At 40.4% G+C, this 18,123-nt stretch overlaps 1 protein-coding gene across 13 annotated transcripts in view; it reads left to right on the top strand.

Annotated features, from left to right (window-relative positions):
* Nucleotides 1–764: 764 nt before the first annotated feature.
* The window catches only part of MEF2A (myocyte enhancer factor 2A), an 85,778-nt gene continuing 68,419 nt past the window's right edge, over nucleotides 765–18,123 (top strand). For 2 of the 13 annotated variants that reach the window (XM_083412127.1, XM_083412117.1), the window contains exon 1: nucleotides 780–1,257. The gene's annotated coding sequence lies outside the window, so the exon portion shown is untranslated. Of the gene's footprint in view, nucleotides 1,258–10,299; nucleotides 10,407–15,251; nucleotides 15,273–18,123 lie in introns of those variants that run through there. The other 11 variants (XM_083412128.1, XM_083412125.1, XM_083412119.1 and 8 more) reach the window with 9 other exon arrangements.

The following is an 18,123-nucleotide window of genomic DNA, read 5'->3' as shown; positions in this document are numbered from 1 at the left end:
AACAACAATAATTTATAGAGCCAAACAAACTAAAACTAGTGGCAAAATTATCCATTAAAAAGTGAAGTAGAAAAAGAAGCTGGTTTTATTGAGAACAGAACAAGTGACATTTTTACATTACATTAGAAATTGCGTGAGGAAAAGTGTTTTCTCCCTTTGCAAGGAGCGACGTGATTGGCTGGCGTCAGGCGGAGAGTTTCTCTCACACAATTTTCAACCAATCACACTTCTCCTGTCACAACGCATATTTCGCGTGTCTCCAGGCCTGTGTCTCGCGCGCGTGTGAAAATATTATGTGGCGCGTGGCTAGGCTGCTTTTTTGGGTCGCGGAGGGTAAAGTCTCCTATACCGATCTCGTCTAGCGACGGAGGCTGAAAGCTCAGCCTATTCCAAATCCGACCAATCCTCGCCGAGGTAAACTGGAGGGAATCATTCCATCTGCGCATGCGCCCTGCTCCCCTCCCTTGTCTATGCGTCACTTGCTCCCTGGAGGAAAAAATAAGCCAGCGAGAACGCTCCGAGCGCATGCGTGCATCTCTTTACACTCTCTACACCCTGTCAAGGACCGCTCGGAACAGCGCCACGGCGCTTCCCAGTAACGATTGGTCATTTGTTATCCTGTGTATCGCGCCCTGATTGGAGCCGCCGCTGTGTCAAACAGAGGCAGAGGTATCCGCCTACTAACATTTCGCTGATTGGCCGGCAGCTTCCCCCGTCCATTGGTTGGACCTTGACAGCCTTCTCTCCCGCCCTCCGCCCAATCACCTCGTGGCATCGGGGTCCTGACGGTGTGAAGAACGTAAGAGGCCGAACCGCTCCCCTACTGCTAAGCGAAACATAGTCCTCGCGGCCGGCGGCTCTCTGAGAGGAAAAGAAGTGAGCCAAAGAGAGCCTAGGGAGGCGCGCCGGGCTGTTCAAGCACCCGCGGGTCCTGTCGCTGACTTAACCGGCCCGGGTAGCGGGGCGGCGGCTGTGTAAAGCGGCGGAGGAAGACGAGAGCGAAGGGTGTGTGTGGCCCGTATATTGCCCGCCTAGAGAGGCTTGAAGGGGAGTGGGCGGGGGCGGGAGGGGGGGAGAGTGGAAGTAGTTCCGGCAGCACCTTGGCCGTGTTGCCTAAAAATAGCGCCCCGTGGATATCCGTGCGCCGGTGTCAGTGTCTCCGGAGGAGCGTCAGTTAGGGAGGCGGCGGCAGGAGCAGCGGAGGAAGAAGAAGGAGGCGGCGGCGGCGAGAGAGGAAGGAAAGAAAGAGGCAAACGGGTGAGCGAAGAGGGTGCGCGCGGGTGCTCATTTATGGGGTGGGGGAGCGGCAAAAGGGGGGGCTGTTGGAGGAGAAGGTGGCCAAGGAGTTGTGGGGGGGATGCGATATATTTTACCCCTCAAGTCCTTACCCCAAGTTAGGAAGGTGATGGAGTTAAGGGGTTGGGGTGTTCAGGGGGGCATAGTATGAGAGAAAATGAGGGAGAAGGTTCCTCCCTCTTTCTGCTTCTCTCCCCCCTCCAACTCCTTTGCCACCATCTCCCCCCCCCCTTTCCTACCTCAAACAGTTGCAATTTGAGGTGAGCAGGTGAGGAAAATCAAAAGTTTCTGTAGTATCTGTGTGATGACAATGATAATTGGTAGCTAAAATGCACATACAGTCTGGGCAGTAAAAAAATATGCACACATGTGTTTGTGTGTGTGTCTCCGTATACTCGTCTAGCTCAAGTAGTTGCAATTTGGGGTGAGAGGATGAGGCTAGGCGGTGAAAGGGGGAAATTAAAGTTTTTGTAGTATTTGCATGAAAATAATAGGTAGCAAAGATGCACGCACATATAGTCTGGGAAGCAGAAATGCACATGTTTGGCTATATTTGTGTGTGTGTATACCCTAGTATGTATATGCACTAGTATGTGATATGTTTATGTATATTCTGATTTGATCATGGCTGTAAGCAAAATGTGTGTGTATGTGTGTGTGTATAAAACAAATATCTGAACGTATTGTCTGTGTACATATACAGATATACATGCGTGTATATATGGGTTTTTTTTACAGACACACATGCTTAAGTTAATGCCACAGTCAAATAAAAATTACATGATTATATATATAAACACCAGACACGTACACACAATAAGACATAGTACTTTGTGGTGGTTATGCATCTGTTTCAAGATTGGGAAGAGGCACTTTTTGGCGAGCTAAGTTTGGGTCATAATAAGATAAAATAATAGCTGAAGTGGTTTGTGGTGCCTGCATTAAAAGATTGTGTTGCTTTCTCCCCTCTTCTTTCTCTCTTCTCTCCCCCTCCCAAATCTCTGGGTCCTTTCCCCATTGATTTTCAGGGGATTGGAATAAATGTTTTTCATATCTATTTTCTGCTTTTTCTGTCTGTATCCGGACTTGCAGTGTATTAAGGCATGAAAAAAGGCATGCTTGGTTATTATTTGTTTAAGGGGGAGGAGTTGTGGAATAAGAGAGACTTTAGGGGAATGAGTGTGTGCAAAAGAGAATCTACCCCCTCTTTCTACTGAGACTTGTACACAAGAAACATTGGGGGGGGGGAGGAAGGAAGGAAGGATGTAGGCAGGCTTCTGGTTGACAGATTCATGTTCCCTCTCATAGACTATTAATTCGCTCACATTGTCTCCTAGAGATATCTTTTTTTGTCCCATTTTCTTCCACTGTTCTCCTCAGCTGTGGTCTGAGAGGTTGATAAGAGTAATTTATGCATTGACGTGGATGAGTGTGAGAGCAAGAGATTTGGGAAGTTATGCTTTCTCCATCTCTCTCTCTTTAAGAAATGGTGGATTGGTATGTGGAGATGAGGAGAACTGAATTTAGGGATGTTTCATTTTGGGGGTAAAACTGTACCCTCATTTTATGAATCTGACATAGGATTCTTAATGGGTGGGTGGAGAATATGGGAAGCAGGTTAGGGAAAGCGATTGGTGTTTGTTTAGGGTCCAGACAGGCCTTTAAGAGCTAACTAACGTAATGGAAGGGATGACAGTCTTGTCTGTGGTGAGTAGAGAAGTGGATACATTTGTTTTCTTTTGTTTTTGCTTAGAGTTGTGAGAACCCTCCTTGATAAATGGCAGGTTTGGTCTGGAAATGCTTCTCCCTATTCTGTAAGATCAATATATGTACCTGTTTTGGAAGGGGCAGCAAGGAAGAGGTCCATTGAAACAGTTTCTGTTGTTTGCCAGATAATTTGATATTGGAAAGGTGTTGTGTTGTGTGTTGTTAGCAGACTTCAAGGGGGGGGGGGAAATTGCACTCCAAAAATGCTATTTTTAAGCTTTATTTTGACTGCCAATGAAGAAATAAAGATAACAAAGGAACTGAGTTTTTTCTGTCTCATCTAAAACAGCACTTCCATTTGAGGAAGCCCATTTGAGGTTAGCTCAGCTTATAAAGTTAGACTTTTCCAACACTCTTTTCCTGTTTATATAGGAACCCTGCTGTTGATAAGGGAATCAAAGTGTTAAGCTAGTATTTTGTCCTTGTTAATGTTCTAATGACATGTTGGTAGACATTCTTCCCTTTGAGTGTGTGACTGATTGTCTTTGTTGCTTACTATAAAGAACTGTGTGAGTGAGTTGCAAGGCCTTGTCACTGATGTTTATCCTCGCACATTTTTCCCCTCTTGAAACTCTAGGACTAAAAAGGAGAATTTAGTTTTCCATAGTTGCAACAATATTCTTTTTTTCTTTTCAAGTAACACCTGTCCTCCCAAAGCTTTGGGGAAAGAATAAAAAAGGGTTTATTCATTTATTTCAGGTACATCCATTGCATTGCATCTTCTCTGGATCACAGCGCTAATAGATTGTAGGGTATGACAATCTATAGGATTATTATCATGCAATCAATCATAATATTATGGTCTAAATTAGCTTCTTAAAGTGTCTTGAATGTAATGTCAGTTGAAGTGGAGGAAACAATTTTTGCAAACAATTTTGCAAAGTTTACTATTTCTCTAAAGTTTGGGTTATTGTCCACTGTAATCACTGAAAGGGTTAGCAATGCACAAGTACCTAATCACTGCTGGCGTAATGAATCTCCTGTGTTGGGTGAAGTTATTTGGGGAGAGAAGGGAGAAGTAGCATCTGGAAATGCAAGGTAGTGAGATGTTATGGGGTGTATGTATATAAGGTCTTAGCAAATTTAGATGGCTGATATCATTTTGTAAATTTTCCTGCTTTTCAGGGGGTTGGATGGTCCTTGGGGCCCTTCCAACTCTACAATTCTATGATTCTATGAGATTCTGGTATGAAATTTAACACTGCTTTCAATAGAACCATTCTTTCGAAGCAGCCATATTTGTTGTTAAACAACCTGTAAGAGATTTAATATGAAAGTTTAGCTTAAGATCTTTCAGTGAATGGGGTTTGTTCGGGAGTCACATTGGTTGTTGCTCCTATGTAAGCTTTCAAAATACAGTGGAACCTTGGGTTGCGGACATAATCCATGACGGAGACACATCCGCAACCTGCAGCGTTCGGATCCTGAGGTGCCACATATGCACAGGTGCTGGCGCGATTAAGCGCTTTTGCGCATGCACGAGCGGCAATACCCGGAAGTAACCCATTCCGGTACTTCCGGGTTTCCTGCGGCCCTCAACCCGAAAACACGTAACCTGAAGCATCTGTAACATGAGGTATGACTGTATAGAATAATGCTGTGAGAAAAGAGACTGATGCTTTACTGCAAAAGGAAACAATGTGTCTTATTAAATGATTGCCACATTGCCACCTTCATTTGAATCTGTGAATGAATTGGTAGTAGAATGTGTACTGTTCATCACCAGATTTCTGTGTTTGAGGGCTAGTGTGCATATTATTTCAACATATTTGATTCACATTTCCGTATCCTACTTGGCCAAAATTATACACAGTCTGGTTAGACTGTCATCTTACTCAGCAGTTGAGGAAACAAGAGAATGCCATCTTGAGCTGAAGGGCATGCATATTTAGTAGTACATAACAATTGCCTATATTTTCTTCTGGTTGTGGTAGATGCTAAGCTACGCATTGATAGACTACAATTAATTTGTTACCAAACATTTATTTTCAACTTTTTTATTTTATTTTAGTGAGGTATGCAATGCTATCAGTGTAGAAGGAAAGTGTGATACAAATCCAAGGGTATTTGAAACTTGCTAAATATTGAGGTTGGCAAGAAATGCCATAAACTTTTAAACTCTTATTTATTTGTATACAAATATATTCTGCCTCCTGGACCTCAAAAGGGCCCCCCAAAGTGGTTATTAGCACTTGTAAATCTTAAGCCCAATTAAGTGTTTCAAGAAAATGGCCAAGTTTTAATCTACACTTCCCTTATTTACCTGTAAAGAATGAAATTTCCAAGGTCTATCTTTTAATTTCAGAAATAGTTTTATGATACCGTAACTTTGGATATTCTATCTGTGCATCTCAAATATGAAGGGCCCTGTAAAATACCCAGAAATGAATACTTTTCATTTCTGTTAGTACTGTAAGGGCATTTACAGAACAAGACTGAAAACCTCCACATTGTGAAGGATTAAATTATTCTTCAGAGACTTTCTTTAAGTCTTGAAGATATGGGAGTTCAGACAGAAAATACATGGGAAGATTTCTTTAGACTTTGATCAGATCCTTATCTTCAATCTTAGTTTTCACCCAGTCCCTGCACGTTGTGATTACCTAGCTTTATGATCACATATGATTGTGCAGATAACCATTTAAAAGGTAGTGTGGCTCACATCTGGAGGAAAGTGGCCCAAAGTTGTGATACTTGCCATAACATGGATTTAAACTTAGAGATTTAAAAGCTCAAATTAATTTTTCTTGCACAATCCTCCAATATTTGCAGCTCACATACTTTAAAAAAAGCCACTGCAATAATCTTGTTCCATTTAAGAGATTCTGTTTTGTTCAAGAAATCGTTAGGAGCAATATGTTAATCGCATCTAATTCAACAACAAATAATAATAATAATTAATAAAAATGTTTTCATGTGCTGACTGATACCAACAATTCAGATGTCTTGAATTTACTTTGCCAAAAGGTTTTCTTTTAACAAAAATAAATATATTGTTTCCGGAACATGCACTTTTGATTCACTAGGTCATAACTTGGTGGCTAGTATGTGTACATGTTGTACAATGCATGTATGAGGGGACTAGATGCTGATACGCTCAACTTTCTGTATGTTTGAATGTAAATTTATTAAGCAGAATATGATTTAATACTAATGCATGTTGAATGAGTTGGTTTGCACTTAATGCTTGGGTTTGTTCCAGCTCGTGCCTATAGTGCTAAACTTCAGTGTTATGTGCACAAGCTGGAATGAGCCCAAGGTTACAGTGGGAGGAATTCTATAGTCTCAATTTCTGCAGATCCTCAGGTTTCGTTATGTATGAACCAAAGCCAAACTAGTTGGTTTGCAACTGTCATGCTTTGAACTTGACTTGTTTAGAAATCGATTAGTGTTTGTTTTAAACCAAGGGTAGTCAGTGTGGTTGGTGAACTCCAGATACAATTAGGCTACAACTCCCAACAGCCCCAGCCAGCATGAGCCAATGGCAGAAATTAAAGTCCAGCAACACCTGGAGGGCACCATGTTGCCTACCCCAATTTTAACCCATTTTCTGGTTTGAACATAGCAGGCTAGTATTTCTGGAAACTGAAATGAAATACTACAGTAGTAGGTGTTCTCCTTATCATGCAGGAAAAAAAGAGGGGAGTGCTCGGGCTTCTTTCAGCATGTTCCGTGGTTTAGCGTTAAGTGCAAACGAGTCCTATGCTTACTTATCTGCTGGCCTTATCTGCTGGAAATACTGGTAAAGAACAGCTCGATCCAGCCCCGCAGCAGTTGTCACTTATGAATGTTCATATGGATACAATGTGCTCTTGAACAAATTGTTGGAATTCATTGCCATGAGGAAGAAGTTTGTTCCTCTGCAACTGTCAAAGTGCTGTGACATCATATGTGTTGCTGCCTGACCTTTTGGCTTTGAAAATGAGTGTGGGAGTTTCCAGTGTACAGGGATTAGTGGGATCAAAGAGGAGGTAGAACTCTGTGCTCTGGGGATCAACCTCGTGCTGAAGAGCAAATTGCCTGGAGCTAATTAGTCATGTACATCACTGCATTCGTGTGCTCAACCTTCTTTAAAAAAAAAAAAAGGTGTGCACATGTGCTTATTGTGCTCTTGAAGTGAACTGTGTGATGTAAAGTAAGTACTGTACATTAAAATTACACCTTATTGGTTCAGGGAAAGTGCATCAAACTACTAGCTCAGGAGAAATCCAGCAAACAATATAACTATTTAAATAGGTTTACTAGTACATTGCAGGAAAAAACAGCTTGAATTGAAGCCTAACAAACAGTTGTTTGGTTAATAGTATATTGTCTCATATCTGTAGGCTGTGCCATAATTCACTTGTGATTTATCTGAAAACTTGGCCATAGCAACTCTATTCTTGACCCACTTTTTCTTTCTCATCTCATCTTCAGTTCTCATACTGTAACCGGCTTGTTACAAGATATTACAGCTTCCTGAGTTTTCCTTAAATAAGCCTTCCTGAAATGTACTGCATGTGGACGACTGTCTAATTTAGAACTGTATCTGGCATACTATCCAATGAATGAGTAAAATATAGCAACAGTTGAAAACAAATGCCTCACCAAGGAAGTCTTATTCCTACGCCCACTATGTAGTGAACTGAAATTATTATTAGTTCTTCCACAGTATTCTTGAATAAGTTAGTATGTGCTTTGTTTCCCTCGCTTCTGTGTTTTTTTAAAAAACCGAATGCTCCTTTTTTTAACATGCTACACTTAAAGATCAGTAAATCCGCCACTTCATAGAATCATAGAGTTGGAAGAGACCACAAGGGCCATCGAGTCCAACCCCCAATTTTGTCTATTTGTATTTTGTCTATTTGTATTTGGAGTTCACTTAGATTTTGTCTATTTGTATTTGGAGTTCAAAAGCCTTGTAATGATTTTTGTTGGATACTTATAAAGAACATTTTTATACAGGAATGTTCTGAATAAATATTTGTGGGTATAGATGCCACAAGGGATATTTACAGGATACAATGAAAGTATGGATTTTCTTGGTTGGATATCAGCAATTGAACCGGCAATGACTTGTCACGTTCAGCCTATAGTGGCTGTCAATTCTGGTGAATGTGACAGCTGAAAGCCTAGTTCTCCTGCTTTCATTTGTTTCATTTTTGGTCATGTTACATTGCTTGAAGATTAATGGAAGGCATGTCACAAATGTTCAGAGCACTGGGGCTTCTTAGGATACAGATGAGGGAATTTATCTTAGAATTCTTCTGATTTTCTGATGTAGGTTGAACTGTGGTCGCACCATCACTGCTGAAGTCTAAACTTGTGCAAAAACTGAAGTTTTGACTAAAAATAAAAGGATATTGGATAGTCAATCCCCCTCAGTCCCCCCCCCACCTTCATTTGTACACCCACCCCCTTTCCAGTTTACTTCATGCAATTGGATGAAATAGATTCAGATTTATGAGTGTTCTGTTCCTCTAAGCTGCCAGAGCTGTTGTCTTTATTGTAACCTTTGAAACAAGTAGCAAAGGTGACCTTGACCTCATTCACATGTACCCATGGGAGTTGGAAGCTGCTTCCCTATGCTGTGATTCTTGTACTGCTCGCAAGTGTCCGTGAATGGCTCCTCCAATATTGGTGCTCCAATTCCATGAATCTTTCTACCCTTTTGTCACCCTGCTGGGATAGTAGGGCAGTGATTATTAGCATGTGATTGCTTGTTCTTTGTTGTATGGTATCACAGCACAGAAAATCATTGGGAGAAGCATTAGAGGAATTAGGATAGCAAGGTGTTGGGGCATTGTGTTAAACAAAACAAAGAGAAAGTAGTCTAATTATTAAAAATAAACTAAGAAGCCACAATTATTAAAAATAATTAAGACACCATGATTCAACAATTGACGGTTGGCATGAAATAATTTCAGAAAAAGAAATGTTAGAAGGCATATATATTTATGAATAACTAGACAGATTTCATTGATGTGGCAAAACATTTCAGCTTCAACCTTTGTCAACTGCTCTGATAAAAATGGGAGGGTACTGTTGCCAAGGTGGCAATGACAGAGCTTTGAAGATGGAATGTTCAGAGGGACTTCATTTGCTGAAGCTAAGTGATGTTGGTACTATCATCCAGGTTGAAACAGTGTGGTAATACTGTGTCCATTGTGCACAACTAGAAGTTTTTCTTCTTTGCTAACATTGTACGTTCAGTTGATAACTCTGTTGTAGTTATTGATACATCAGACAGAATATGGTTCTCAGAACTAAAATGTTTTATCAATTGGTTGTTCCACTTAATTGAATAAAATTGCATATTTATGGTTTGTAAAGTGTTTGCAAAGGTCAGTTGTAGTTATACCTACATACTGAATATGACATCCTGGTTTTTGTACTTGGTAACGTGGGTGGCGCTGTGGGTTAAACCACAGAGCCTAGGACTTGCCTATCAGAAGGTCGGTAGTTCGAATCCCCGCGACGGGGTGAGCTCCTGTTGCTCGGTCCCTGCTCCTGCCAACCTAGCAGTTCGAAAGCATGTTAAAGTGCAAGTAGATAAATAGGTACTGCTCCGGCGGGAAGGTAAACGGCGTTTCCGTGCGCTGCTCTGGTTTGCCAGAAGCGGCTTAGACATGCTGGTCACATGACCCGGAAGCTATACGCTGACTCCCTTGGCCAATAAAGCGAGATGAGCGCCGCAACCCCAGAGTCGGTCACGACTGGACCTAATGGTCAGGGGTCCCTTAATATAGATTGCAGGGCTGGCAGGTGATGTACTGTGTCCTACCTATCCTGGTGCTATCGAAGGTAACTGCCTCCATGAAATACACACAGGTGATACAGAACCAAATTGATTAAAGAGGCAACCAAATACAGATGTTACCCAAAAAGAAACATGAGCATAAAATATTCATAATAATTATGCATAACAGTAAATTCTTGACCTATACAATAAATAAGACATACTTAAAAAGAAAAATATTTGTTCCCAAGAGAGGCCACATGACCTTGTATAAGTTGGGTAGCCTTCACTGTGAATTTAGCTGTATTAAACATTATAGACCTATCTGTACTGGAAAACCCATATTAAATCTTATCCATACCACTGAGGACATCAGCCACCACTAAAGTTTTCTCTATCTTTGCTTAGTTATTTTATACAGTTTACAGTATACATATAGTGTGTGGCATCCTCTATCCAAGGGCTACTGCATATGCAAAAACACTGATCTCTGGGGATTTTCTTAAATCTCCCTTCCAGGCAATTGGCTTCATAGTCTGAAAATGTGGGCCTGAAAGTACTTTGCAGAGAAAATGTGGATTTACTTCAGGCAAGTATTTTCTCTTCCCTGCGGCGTGAGTTTAAGGTAGGGAAAGTATCAGAAAATCTGGATAAAGTAATGGCATTCATGTTCTGTTCTGTAAACAGGTATTGGAGCCACACTTTAATATTGTAATGGCTAAGTTGGATTTCAGCAGCAAAAAAGGCGCTGGGCCTAGTCCATGTGTCCTCATTCTTTTACTATTAGCTGTCCAGGTATTTGTGGAGGATGACTGAGACTGCTCTATTATACACAATTTTAACCAGTTCATTTATTGTTTATCTCATTTTTTTAAAATAAGAGAAAATTACCCTGAAAATGAAATATAAAATTGGCATTACTCCAGCTTCTTCCCACAGGGGAGCTGTGGGCGTTCCTGGTAGGAGACCAGTTATGTACAAATAAATCTATTGGGTACTACCATAGAAATGAATGGGTCCCAAAATGCCCCAGATTTCTACCCCATATGTCAACTGAAGCAGCAGAAACAGAGGAGTAGCTCTGGTTTAGCAAACTTGCCTGCTCAGTATGCAAAGATCACGTCTTGCCTGTGTATAGTTTGCATCAAACCATCACATAGGATGATGTCTTGACTTGTAAGGCAAGTTGTTTGAATAAATAAGACCTGCATATTGCACAATATTAAAATAGATGGGCTGTGGATCATAGTTCTCTGATCCCAGTAGTCCAGGGGTCGGCAAGGTTTACCTCACCTGGGCTGGTTCACTCCAGCAGAGATCCCTTTGTGGGCCGGATTGCGCACACGCCCATGATTTCCGGCATCTGCGCAGACACAATTTCCGGCATATGCGCATGCACAGACGCGATTTGCGGCGACGTGGAAGCGAGTCACTGTGCTGCGCCAGTTTAGCGCAGCGCACGGGGACTTGCCAAGCGGGCAGCTTGGTTCAGGGGTGGCTTGTGGGCCAGTTAAATGACCCCCATGGGCCGCTTATGGCAAAATTCTTAGTTAAGGGGCACATTTGTGATTACATAATAAACAATCTATCTCACTCCCACCGTTTAAGGAGGAGTATGTAAAATTCCCTTCTGTGTTATCCTGTCCAGCTCCACAGGTTTTACAGGAATTGGAATTACAAGGACAAAATTTAGAATTACTGATAGGTGGCAGAAGTAGAGCTCTCAGTAATAGTTTGTGAAGACTTGGAGGCTGGTGAATTGCTTTAATAGGAGGCTTGTTGACAGCTTCAGCAAGACATTCAGAGTTTGCCAACAATGGGTAGCGTTCTCTGATCGCCAGGTGATAGATTTCCATCTAGCGTCTCCCAGCTACCACAAATAGGACGTGTTGTTCATTGTTTATTGACACCTACTTTGATGGAGGAGGTTTTTTCTAGACAGGATGGAGGCCTAGTGGATGCTGCAATTACAATTACAAGAAAGAAATCAATTACAAGAAGAGAATATCCTCTCGGCAGAAGGTGTTCACTGATCCTTCTTAGATATTGTTGTTTGTTGTTGCAAGTGTGCTTGATTCTGAGAGCCAAGCTGTAGACAATTAAAAAAAATGTTTTGCTTAGCATCGTTCCTGGTATAGGTATTTTTTGACATTACTGGGTTTGTTTCAGAGTTTAGTGATTATTTTGTTGTTCTTAATGGTGAGAAGGACATCCAGAGTAAGGGATGTCTGGATTTTCAGTGTTGCTACTGAAGGTTAAGTTGATAGTTAGGTGTATAGAATTGATGTAGTTTTTTTTTTTTTAATTGTCCTAAGGCCCTTTTTACCATTGGTCTAAACCAGGGGTCTGCTACCCGCGGCTCCGGAGCCACGTGTGGCTCTTTTACACCTTTGCAGCGGCTCCGGGGCGGATACTAGCGAGAGGAGTAGGCGCATTGTGCGCCTGACACTCCCCACTGTGGCGGGCGTTGTACTGGCTGTGACGTCGCATGGGGGCGGTGCATGTGTTAGTCACGCACCGTCCCGACGTCACCTTCCCGCCCGCCCGCCCGCCCGCTACATTGTAAGGGGCATGTACGCTGGTCACTGCATTGAAAGGGGGCATGTACGCTGGTCACTGTTTTGAAGGGGAGTGAAGAACATACACAAAAAATGTTAACTTGTTAATTTAACGTTTATTTCTATGAGGAGGAGTAATTCTGAGGGGTCAAACAAAGAAATAATAAAAAAGTGACAAAAAAGTTATTTTTATAATGACGAGTTTTGCGGCTCCCAGTTTTTTTTCCTTCGGAAACGGGTCCAAGTGGCTCTTTTTGTATTAAAGGTTGCAGACCCTTGGTCTAAACCATAAAGATGCCATCAATGTATTGCCACCATATAAGTTGTTTGCTAATAAGCTGTTTGAAGATGTCCAAGTTTTTCCATGAACAGATTTGCACACATACATGCACATGCCCTGCTTAATGCCAAAAGAAATCAAATGCTTGATCCAGATGGCTTCACAGCAAGTTATTACAAAATTTTTCCCTCTATATTAGTCAAACTAGCCATTGAAATCAGTTAGTGAACTATTGAGGAACAGTACATTATACCTGAAACATGACTAGATACTACTATTGTGACAATTCCTAAAGAGGGAAAATACTTATGAGTTACTTCATGCCAATTTATCACTTAAAACTCTAGTATAAGATTTTTATTGATACATTATCAAGAATAGCAAATGGTATTATACACAAATACATATACAGAAACAGCAATCAAGTAGGCTTCATTTGGAAGAGGAAAATGAGAAATAATATATGTTTTTTAGATTCTGCATGCAGTAAAGAAGTGGAAATGGTGATGCTGTTCCAATATGCAGAAAAGGCCAATGACAATATTGAGTGACCCTTTTTATCTGATATACTAAAATATTTCAACTTTGTAGCATCATTTTGTACATGGGTATAAACTACTTAATGGAATCCAGAAGCAAAAGTATGTCCTAATGGGAGTATTCTGCCAGGTTCTAGACAGTTTCCTGTTACTGCCTTTGTTTATTCTAGCAATCAAATTGTTAGCAATTATAATGAGAGCATAAAAAATACAATAGTGGTTAAATCAATAAATACACAGAAAAACATTGATATGGATTTGTCTCATGCTCTGTCTTTCTGATTTCCAATCCTTTCCACTCTATTCAAGTTTCTGCTGCCCCATCACTTCTAGTGTGTCCCACTAACCTTCCAAATGGACCACCAGTTTCCTAGAATGATGGTGCTGCAGCTGCTCCCACCATTCTTCACAGATACTCATGGACCACAGTTTAGGAAGGTTAAAACAGCTGTAATTAGAGGTTAAAACGGCTGTAATTATCAATATTTGGAGTACTGGTGACTGACTGACACTAGCTCATAGTGGTCACATTTTTTAATAATTATTTTTCATACTATAAACTGATGAGAGTTCCTATAACATGACTAAAATGTAGGCTTAGATCCTTGTTAATGTAGCGGCTGCCTATGAGGGGTAAGAATCGCCTCCCCAGTCAGGTTAGGAAGTCTTTGTTTTGCAGAGAGTGATTGTTCCCACCCCTTCCTTTTCTTCCGGCCACTGATGTGCCATACAGGTACGTGCAGTTGTGTGGTAGTACAACATTGTTAGCAGCTCTTGTAGGGTATATTTGCAAAGTGGATGTATAGGTTTTTGTACAGAATCTAGGTAAAGCTGACATTTGCAAGGGCATCTGTTGCTAGTGCAGAACTGGCAGTTGTAACATATAAACTGGTCTGTAGCCCTGTTCTCAGTCCAAATGGAATTATTTGTCAGGTTAGATACTCAGTTTGCTATTGGCCTGATCCTAACTTGACATGGATTTTGCACACTGATAGAGCATATCAGCGATCTTGATATTTTGGGTGGTCTTGGCACCCAAGCCAAAACTGTTGATGCCCTTGCCCCTTTAGCTCAGTTATGTACATGTCTTCTTGGTGGTAACACCCACTGAGTTCAATGAATTTCATTTTCAGGTAAACATCCACAGGATTGTGACTTTAGGCTACTGTGCTATACACAGTTAACTTGGAGTTGCTCTAATGTTTCTGTCTACTGATATTTTAATCTGTGTTTTTAATTTTGTTTTTTGTATGTTTTGTTATTTTCTGTAAGCCACTTTGAGACATATAGTGAAAAGAAGATATAAATTCTATAAAGAAATCCCACTGGTTTAGTGCTGTATTGCGCTTTTCTCTGCCATTTACACCTGTACTAAAATATTGGTGATAATCCAAAGCATTAAAGTAGATAAACTGAGTTGTCTGCATTTTTGAGAATTTTCTATCTGTTGGTCTCACTTAAAAAAACCCCAAATTGTACAATCAGTGCTACTCTTAGTGGCAGAGATCTTCACAGGTCAACTGTGCATGTCAAAAGTTCATATGACATTGTTCTAGTGTAGAGTTGAAGGGGTAACAGTTCTCTGTTTACTTTACTTAGGGCTCATCCATGCTGGAGATAATGTGGATTTCAACTGTGTGTGTGTGTGTGTGTGTGTGTGTGTGTGTGTGTAATCCAAATTATGTCCTCTTCATCCAAGTAGCAGTCCGTAACCCCCCCCCCCCCCAAAAAAAAATCTGGATATTCCCAGTCTCTGAATAATCCAATAGGGGAAGAAAATCCAACATAAAATCACACATTACATGACTGACTGCACTGAAGCACATTCTGTGGGTAGGCTTTAGAAGGGTGGTGACGTTTTGCTGGATGCGATCTATTACCTCACCCCTACTTCCATGTTGTTTCTATCAGTCCAAAGGAAGGATGCAGCCCGCCCTTTTTCACCTGCTGTTGCTTAAGCCATATTTATGGTATTATTATTTTTTACACAGCTCTTTTGTGTAGAAGTGCTCTTGCACAAAAATAGCTGCATGAAAAATAAAAATAAAAATTGCTCTTATATGTACAGGAGGCTGAAAATGGAAGGAAGCAGCAGCTTTTCAGAATGTGAATATGTATGTATTAAAGTAATATTTCTAGCCATGTGTGAGGGTGTTTCTAAGCTAAATGGGATTAAGTACTTTTGGCCCACTTTCATGGCTGCATGGATTAAAAGTTCTGTCTTGGAAGATGTGGGTTTTTTTGTATTTGAAATAAGGATAGAATGCTTCACATCTTTTCAAAGCTTTAGATTCCTATTGTATTTTTTCTTGGCAACTGGTTGTGAAGGGTGTGTATTAATGTTGCATTTGGAACTTAAGCTTCAATGTTCAGTTCAATGCACTGCCGTTTTTATAATAGTGTGTTAAGGTTTTAAAAATGGATCTGTTTTGTAGCTATAGTGAAAACAAAAACAAGTTTCTTACCATATCTTTAAAACAGATGATTGCTGAAGCATATATGATAGCTGAAACATACATAATCTTAAATTTTTCACAATGAATTTACAAAAATGCACCTGACATTAAGTTGTAATGGGGTCAGTACTAATATCAGACACCTGAACTGTGGGAAAATAAAGGAATGTGGGACAGGAAAAGGAAGCTGAGAGGCAGCCTCTTGTTTAAGGTGCACATGCAATGATATTCACACATTTCCATCTTTCCTAGTTCAGACAGGACACAGGATGCAATGGGAATAACATGGACCAATCCCAAAAATAAAATCAATAGATATCATGAGAGGGCTCTCACAAGATCAATCTGTTGAACAGTAGACTAACGATATACTAATATATCACAATGTCTGGTGTAAGGATAGAACTATGTAAAGGCAAACGAGGTAATGTCCTGGCAAATGCTACTACTTAGGGTTCTAAAACTGATACATACCTTTACCCTTTTACAACTGCTATTTTATAGTACAAAGCAATAGGGGTGGCAGGAATAATGAGCGAAGCGATGGCCAGCTTTCCCCACATCACTGTTTGTTACATAGTACATGCACACATTGTGATTCACGATAGATCACCATGTCAAATATTATGAAACTGTTACCACAATACAGACTTCAAACCAGTTTTGTATAATATATTGATATATCGCCCAGACCAGGAATCAGCAAACTTTTTCAGAAGGGGGCGGGTCCACTGTCCCTCAGACCTTGTGGGGGGCCAGACTATATTTTGAAAAAGAAAGAAAGAAATAACGAATTCCTATGTTCCACAAAAACCCAGAGATGCATTTTAAATAAAAGCACACATTCTACTCATGTAAAAACACCAGGCAGGCCCCAGAAATAACCCAGAGATGCATTTTAAATAAAAGGATACATTCTACACATATAAAAACACGCTGATTCCCGGACTGTCCACAGATTGGGCCCCCGGGCCTTAGTTAGTCAATCCATGGCCCAGCCCTACAGTAGACCAAAGTGTGTTTTCCAAGGTTATCAGAGCTCTTGGTTTCAGGCAAAGATTCAAAATTGTTAAGAGCCTTTCAAGTTGGTTATGGTTACAAGTCTGGAATGAATAACTTAAGAGTTAATAAATTTGACTTGTGACTGCCCAAAATATTGTTCTTAACATTTATTTTGTCTTGCATGCCTGCACTGCTAACACACTGCCTGTTATGTCAGACTGACCTAGGGGTCAACCTAGCACATCAGATCCTTAATACTGCTCCTTGACTTGATAGTATGTTATGCTGCCAGAATTGAACATAGCAATATTGTGCATATCAGTTCTGAATATGTGAATTATAGAATGTGCTTAATAGGATACTTGAGTAACTTTTAAATAAAGTACATTGACGCTAACTGCCGTACTACCCAGTATTGTTTGTGAGAGGGAGCTGATGTGTCCTGTTTTTGCTTAGAGCTTTATAAACACTTGCAATTGGAACTGCACCTGCATCTTAGAGTATTACTTGCCACATTTTGTCAGCTGGCTTCAAGCCGTCAATTCCTGTTTGAATTTTTTTTTTCTCTTTTAGGAGAATAGATGAATTTCTTGAGGTATTCCAGTGAAAGTTGACATGAAATTGACCCTGCAGACTTTCTAAACATGTACTTCAAAAGGACTTAGTTTACTAGTAATTACTTACAACTTTTTTTTAGTAAATAAATAATAATTTTTAATAGCAGTTCTTAATCTTAAAAAGGCATTAAGTACAAAAATCTAACTTCATAATTTGTGCAGTATATAAAAAAAAATACACTGCTTTGTTTTGCTTTGCTTCTTCCGTAATCCATCTTTTGTGGGCGTGTAATAATTTTGGAAATTCTTTGTTGCATGTTTAAGTTTTGTCTAATTATGAAATCACTTTAGGCAGTGAACTGTTACTGTCTTTCTTTCTGTAACAGTTCTAATTTGTATCTTTCTTAACACAGCTAGCTCTCTGCTTCCTGCCCCGCCCCCCTTGTAGAGACTTCTGGGAACTATGGTACAGCAAGGAGTACTCTAAGACTGCACTATCATTTTCTAGGGAAAATTAACTGTGGTTGTCAGAGCAAGACTCCTGTTGATACTGTACCTTGATGGCTCTAAACTCCGACACTCTTTGTAACATTTTCTTAATAGCCAAGAGGAATGAGATACGTTTTCTAAATTTTGGGCTATGCAACAGCAGTAAGGTGATGTCATGAGCCATGCTTTATTGTCAAGCAAAACCTCCTTTTAGGTATGACCTGGTAATTGCTGAAGCACAGTGGACTCTAGGGAGCGATTCAGCCTCTTTTTACCTTGGAATTTGCAGGTTGAGAAGGCTGTAGCTCCTAATAAAATATAAAATATAAAATAGCTTTGTCCAGTATGGTGACAAAGGAGTCAAAAGAACAGTATTGTAGAATTGGGGGTGTTTGGGAGATAGGGCTGATGTTGCTTTAATCAAAACTCTTTCTTTAACCAGGGTGCTGAAGAAAGTGCAA

The sequence above is a fragment of the Podarcis tiliguerta genome (genome assembly GCF_965153285.1).
Source record: "Podarcis tiliguerta genome assembly, chromosome: 14".
Lineage (NCBI taxonomy): Eukaryota > Metazoa > Chordata > Lepidosauria > Squamata > Lacertidae > Podarcis > Podarcis tiliguerta.
The sequence above is the reverse complement of the archived record's forward strand: the minus strand, read 5'-3'. Positions and strand labels throughout refer to the sequence as shown.